Genomic DNA, 6,328 nt, shown 5'->3' on the forward strand with positions numbered 1-6,328 from the left:
AGGTGCTGTGGGGAAGGAAAGGAGGTAAGATGGGGGGATGGAGAGGGGGACGAGGGGGAGAAAAAGGAAGGGGCTCAGTCTGGGAAGGCCTCCTGGAGGAGGTGAGCTCTCAGTAGGGCCTAGTATGGTGCCTGGCATAGTAAGTGCTTAACAAATACTATTATTATTAATAAAGAGCAGAACATGCCTTCTGTGGTTAGTCCTGATTTCACAGTCCCTTTTGTGTGTGAGTTCCAATTAGATATTACTATAACTATAGACCTTCACTTTGGTATGAATCTGCATGCTTCATCATTGCAACCTTTTGTCTTCCAAAAGACATGCTGATCTTCTTGATTCAGTTTAATACTTTGTCTGGGGATTGTTAAAGAGTGTACTGTCTAGATAGAGTTCACTGGCAGCATTAAGCTTTTTTTTTTTGCCAATGGTTATCTTAGTTTGGGTGGGCTGATTCCTAAGCTTAAGACTTTTCTTTTTAATGGTGTTTGTTAGGCACTTACTATGTGCCCGACACTGTACTAAGCGCTGGGGTCTTGTCTTATGCCGTCGATTCATTTCCGACCCATGGCAACACTACGGACACATCCCACCCAGAAGGCACTGCTCTCCATCTGCAATCGTTCCGGTAGTGTATCCATAGAGTTTTCTTGGTAAAAATACTGAAGTGTTTTACCATTGCTGTCTTCCGCGCAGTAAACTCGATTCTCCACCCTCGACTCTCTCCCATGCCACTCTGCCCAGCGTGGGTGAGTTTTGATTTGTAGCAGATTTCCTTCCACTCACTAGCCACTGCCCAAGCTAGGAATGGAATGGGTAGGCCTCTGCTTGACTCGCCCTCCCATAGCCGAGACAGGTAGAGTACTGGAAACTCTCCAGGTATGACCCTGAGAGGGGAAGCGCTGGGGTCAATACAAAATAATGGGGTTGGACACAGTCCCTGTTCCATATAGGGCTTGCAGTCTTAATCCCCATTTGACAGATGAGGTAACTGAGGCACAGAGAATTTAAGTGACTTTCCCAGGGTCACACATCAGACAAGTGGCAGAGCCAGAATTAGAACCCAATTCCTTCTGATTCCCAGGCCCATGCTCCCTCCATTAGGCCATGGTGCTTCCCAACAATGCTTCCTGTCCAGTAGAAGAGGACTCGTGAAATTACTAAACATATTTAGCTGTTCCGAGGTGTTCGCTAAATCTTGAGGCTACTACACAATAGCACTGGTGATTCAGTGTTGAAGGCATCCTGCCTAATCCTTTTCCCATTACTCCTGGAGTAAATCAGGACTGTGTTGTAAAACCAGTTATTTTCTCTGTATTCGTAGGAACTAAAATACAATTATCTCCTTCCCATGTAAATCGATGTAAAACCTGTGGATGGTTAACCTTCTTTCTGTTTACTGATGCACTGAAGCAATTGCATTGCAAATATCATATGCTAGGTAAAGCCTATTATCATTTGTCTGACTGTCCCAACAATAGCCCCTGCTGATGCTCAAAGAAAAACTGATCCTTTTATGCCTTGTGCAACTGAACTGGGAATAATGGGGGCTTGATTGCTAAGGGGAGGAGTCAGTGCATAATCAATCAGTCAATCAATCATATTTATTGAGCGCTTACTGTGTGCAGAGCACTGTACTAAGCGCTTGGGAAGTACAAGTTGGCAACATATAGAGACAGTCCCTACCCAACAGTGGGCTCACAGTCTAAAAGGGGGAGACAGAGAACAAAACCAAACATACTAACAAAATAAAATAAATAGAATAGATATGTACAAGTAAAATAAATAAATAAATAGAGTAATATATATACAGGTGCTGTGGGGAAGGGAAGGAGGTAAGATGGGGGGGATGGAGAGGGGGACGAGGGGGAGAGGATGGAAGGGGCTCAGTCTGGGAAGGCATAAGACATAAGTTCTAAAATGTGAGGACAGGGGTTTGCAACCCACGAAAAGGAACATGGCCCAGTGGAAAGAGAATGGCCTGCAAGTTAGAGGACCTGGGTTCTAATCTCGGCACCACCCCTTGTCTGTTGTGTGACCTTGGGCAAGTCACGTCATTTCTCTGTGCTTCAGTTACCTCATCTGTAAAATGGGGATTATGAGTGTAAGCCCTAAATGGGACAGGGGCTGGGTCTATGACGATTATCTTTTATTTACCCCAGCCAGCCCTTAGTACGATGCCTGGCATGTAGGAAGCATTTAATAAATACCATTTAAAAAAAATAGCACTCAAGCCTTTTCTAGCTCTTAATACCAGATATGGCTCTTGAGCTTTGGCACCCACTCTGTGAGTGCCAAAAGCCCCATGGACTCGGCATCCTGAGGATGATGCCTTATCTCTACCCTCACAACCTTTGAGACAGGAAATAACCGGCCCACCCTGCCAGTTTGAGCCAGAAAGGGGTCAGGTTGGAGCCAAAATGGTGGCTTCTCCCTTTGCCTTCTGTAATCAATCAATCATTCAATCAGTGATATTTATTGAGCCACCTCCTGTGTGTGAAGCACTGTACTAAGTTGTTGGTAAAAACAGAATTAGCAGGCATATTCCCTATCTGGTCCGGGACTGATGGGGTGTCTATTATCCTCACCAGACAGCAGGGAGAGCTGGACCTCTTCTCTCCCTTCTCCTTCATTCTCCCATCACCTTCTCTGACACTAATCTACTGGTAGGCACAACTGCCCAACCACCTGATGCCACCATCAGCAAGCAGGCTGTGGTGGCACTGAGGTGTGGTGGGTGGTCCATTCGGGCCGCAAGGGGACAATTTACTCACCAACAGGTGCACCTGTCCCCTTGGGCCCTGAAGAAGAGCCAGAGGACACCCCACTGGGCCCATCCTGAGGAGGTGCAAGTGAGTGAGAGAGACTTAATTGCCTCACGGGCATTCCCCCCTAAGCCTGAGGGGCCTGAGATGTGGTCTAGTGACTGGCCTGTTTGCAGAGTGATCTGTGCAGGCCCTTTCACTCCTATGCTGGGGGGGAAGTGGCATTGGCATCCATCCAGTTGCCCCCCTCCATCCCTGCCCCCTCCTCTCTGTTTACACACCAACCCACCACTTCATTTCTGCCCCCCCCCTACACCGCTGGGCCCCACCTTCCCCATGTCACTCCATCTGTGGCCTCCTTCCTCCTTTACCCTGCCATCAGCGCATGGTCCCCCCGGGCAGGTGTTATCTCTATTGGGCCTATGACTAAGATGAATACTTAATACCTTTTAAAAGTTTGTCTAATGTGTAAACATGCTGCTCTGCAGTCCTCTAGATTAAGCTTGTTATGGGCAGGTAACATGTCTGGTAATTCTATTGTATAATAATAATAATAATAATAATGATGATGGCATTTTCTAGACTGTGAGCCCACTGTTGGGTAGGGACCGTCTCTACATGTTGCCAACTTGTACTTCCCAAGCACTTAGTACAGTGCTCTGCACACAGTAAGCGCTCAATAAATATGATTGATTGATTGATAAGCACTTGCTATGTGTAAAGCACTGTTCTAAGTGCTGGGGGGGATAAAAGGTGATCAGGTTGTCCCACGTGGGGCTCACAATTTTAATCCCCATTTTACAAATGAGGTAACTGAGGCTCAGAGAAGTTAAGTGACTTGCCCAAGGTCACACAGCTGACAAGCGGTGGAGCTGGGATTAGAACCCATGAACTCCGACTCCCAAGACCATGCTCTTTCCACTGAGCCACGCTGCTTCAGGTATTTGTATTTTACTCTCCCAAGCACCTAGTGCAGTACTCTCATCTGACTTCCGTCCCCGTCACAGCACTGAAACCGCCCTCTCAAAGGTCACCAATGATCTCCTTCTTGCCAAATCCAACGGCGGCTTCTCCATCATAATACTACTCAACCTCTCAGCTGCCTTTGACACTGTGGATCACTACCTTCTCCCGGAATGATTATCCACCCTTGGCTTCACTGACTCTGTTCTCTTCTGATTCTCCTCTTATCTCTCCGGCTGCTCCTTCTCAGTTTCCTCTGTGGGTTCATTCATTCAATCATATTTCTTGAATGCTTACTGTGTGCAGAGCACTATACTAAGCGCTTGGGAAGTACAAGTTGGCCTCTCACCCACTTACTGTGGGGGTCCTTCAAGGTTCAGTTCTCAGTCCCCTTCTATTCTCCATCTACAGTCATTCCCTTGAAGAACTCATTCCCTCCCACGGCTTCAACTACCATCTCTATGTAGATGATACCCAAATCTACATCTCCTCCCCTTTTCTCTCTCCCTCAATACAAGCTTGCATCTCCTCCTGCCTTTAAAATATCTCTACTTGGATGTTCTCCCATCACTTCAAACTTAACATGTCCAAAACCGAGCTTCTTATCTTCCCACCCAAACCCTGTCCTCTCCCGGACTTTCCCGTCACTGTAGATGGCACCACCATCCTTCCCATGCATGGCTCAGGGGAAAGAGCAAGGGCTTGGGAGTCATACATCATGGGTTCTAATCCCAGCTCTGCCACTTATCTGCTTTGTGACTTTGGGCAAGTCACTTAACTTCTCTGTGCCTCAGTTACCTCATCTGTAAAATGGGAATTAAGACTGTGAGCCCCACGTGGGACAACCTGATTATCTGGTATCCCCCCAGTGCTTAGAACAGTGCTTGGCACATAGTAAGTGCTTAATAAATTCCATTATTATTATTATTATTATTATCTTTGACTCTTCTCTCTCATTCAACCCACATATTCAATCCTTCACCAAATCCTTTTGGACCCACCTTCACAACATCACTAAAATTCACCCTTTCCTCTCAATACAAACTGCTACCACATTAATACAATCACTCATCCTATTCCAACTAGATTACTGCATCAGCCTCCTTGGCTGACCTCCCAGCCTCTTGCCTCTCCCCACTCCAGTCCATACTTCACTTCACTACCTGGGTCATATTTCTATAGAAATGTTCAGGACAGGTCACCCCACTCCTCTAAAATCCCCAGTGATTGCCTATTCATCTCTGTATCAAACAAAAACTCCTCACCATTGACTTTAAAGCACTCCATCACCTTGCCCCCTCCTACCTCACCTCACTCGTCTCCTACAACCCAGCCTGCATATTTCGCTCCTCTGATGCTAACCTTCTCACTGTGCCTCGATCTCATCTTTCATCCATTGGTTCATTCAATCATATTTATTGAGCACTTACTGTATGCAGAGCACTGTACTAAGCACTGGGAAGGTACAATTCAGCAATAGAGAAAATCCTGCCCACACTGGGCTTACAGTCTAGAAGGGAGGAGACAGACATCAAAACAAGCAAACAGGCACCTCTGACCCTGGCCCACATCCTATCTCTGGCCTGGAATGCCCTCCCTCCTCAAATACGCCAGACAGTTACTGTCCCCTACCTTCAAAGACTTACTGAAGGCATGTCTCTTCAAAGAGGCATTCCCAGACTAAGCCCCACTTTTCCTCAACTCCCACTCTCTTATGCATTGCCCTGACTTGCTCCTTTTGCTTTTCCCCCCACCCCAGCCCCACAGCACTTATGTATGTAGCTGTAATTTTATTTATTTGTATTGATGTCTGTCTCCCTCCTCCCCCACCCCAAACTGTGAGCTCGTTGTGGGCAGGAATTGTCACTCTTTATTGTTGTATTGTACTTTCCCAAGTGATTAGTATAGTGCTCTGCTCACAGTAAGTGCTTAATAAATATGATTGAATGAAATGAACATTGTAAGTTCACATTGTAAGTGCTCAGTAATTACCACTGACTGACTGATTGAATGGCAACCACAGTGACACTTTCCCAAGCAAAAACAGAAACTGTTTTTTATCCTCCCTCTCTTCCCCTCCTTATCCCTTGCCAGCTTCTCCTACCTCTCTTTCCTCCTTTTTTTCCTTCTGTCCTTTTTTTCTCTCCCCCTCTTGTCTTGTTCTTTAACAATCACATCTTCAGTGAAGTGAAATACGTTCAAGTTGAGTGCTTAATTTGTATGATTAGATCTTTGAGCATCAACCCCTTAAAGGTTTCATTTGGTTTGGCTCTTCTGCACGGAAAGGTTTTAAGTTCCCTGGCTGGATTATCTAATGCTGTTCGCTACTGGATGACAGAAGAAACTCGATGTCCTGATAACTTAATGATAAATGGGTGGGGGCAGAGGGGTGGGGAGAATTTCATAAGCTAGTTTCCCTGGGGAAGTGAATACAGGGTGAATATCACGTTCTTATTCCACCAGCTAGATGGAGGACTTGTAACATCCACTCTGGTAACCTCCAGATAAATGACTACAAGTAGGCATAGGCCTTTGGAAAAAACCCAAGACAGAAGGATGGAAGCCTATAATGGACAAAGATAATCTTCTCAAATTTAAATGGC

General features: G+C 46.0%; 1 non-coding gene across 1 annotated transcript; it reads right to left on the bottom strand.

Moving 5' to 3' along the window:
• Nucleotides 1-756: 756 nt before the first annotated feature.
• LOC119920309 lies at nt 757-894 on the bottom strand. The gene has a single exon (XR_005448065.1). It is a non-coding gene; the product is annotated as a small nucleolar RNA SNORA7 (small nucleolar RNA).
• Between the last annotated feature and the right edge of the window lie 5,434 nt (nt 895-6,328).

The sequence above is a fragment of the Tachyglossus aculeatus genome, chromosome X1, assembly GCF_015852505.1.
Source record: "Tachyglossus aculeatus isolate mTacAcu1 chromosome X1, mTacAcu1.pri, whole genome shotgun sequence".
In the NCBI taxonomy this organism is placed as follows: Eukaryota; Metazoa; Chordata; class Mammalia; order Monotremata; family Tachyglossidae; genus Tachyglossus; species Tachyglossus aculeatus.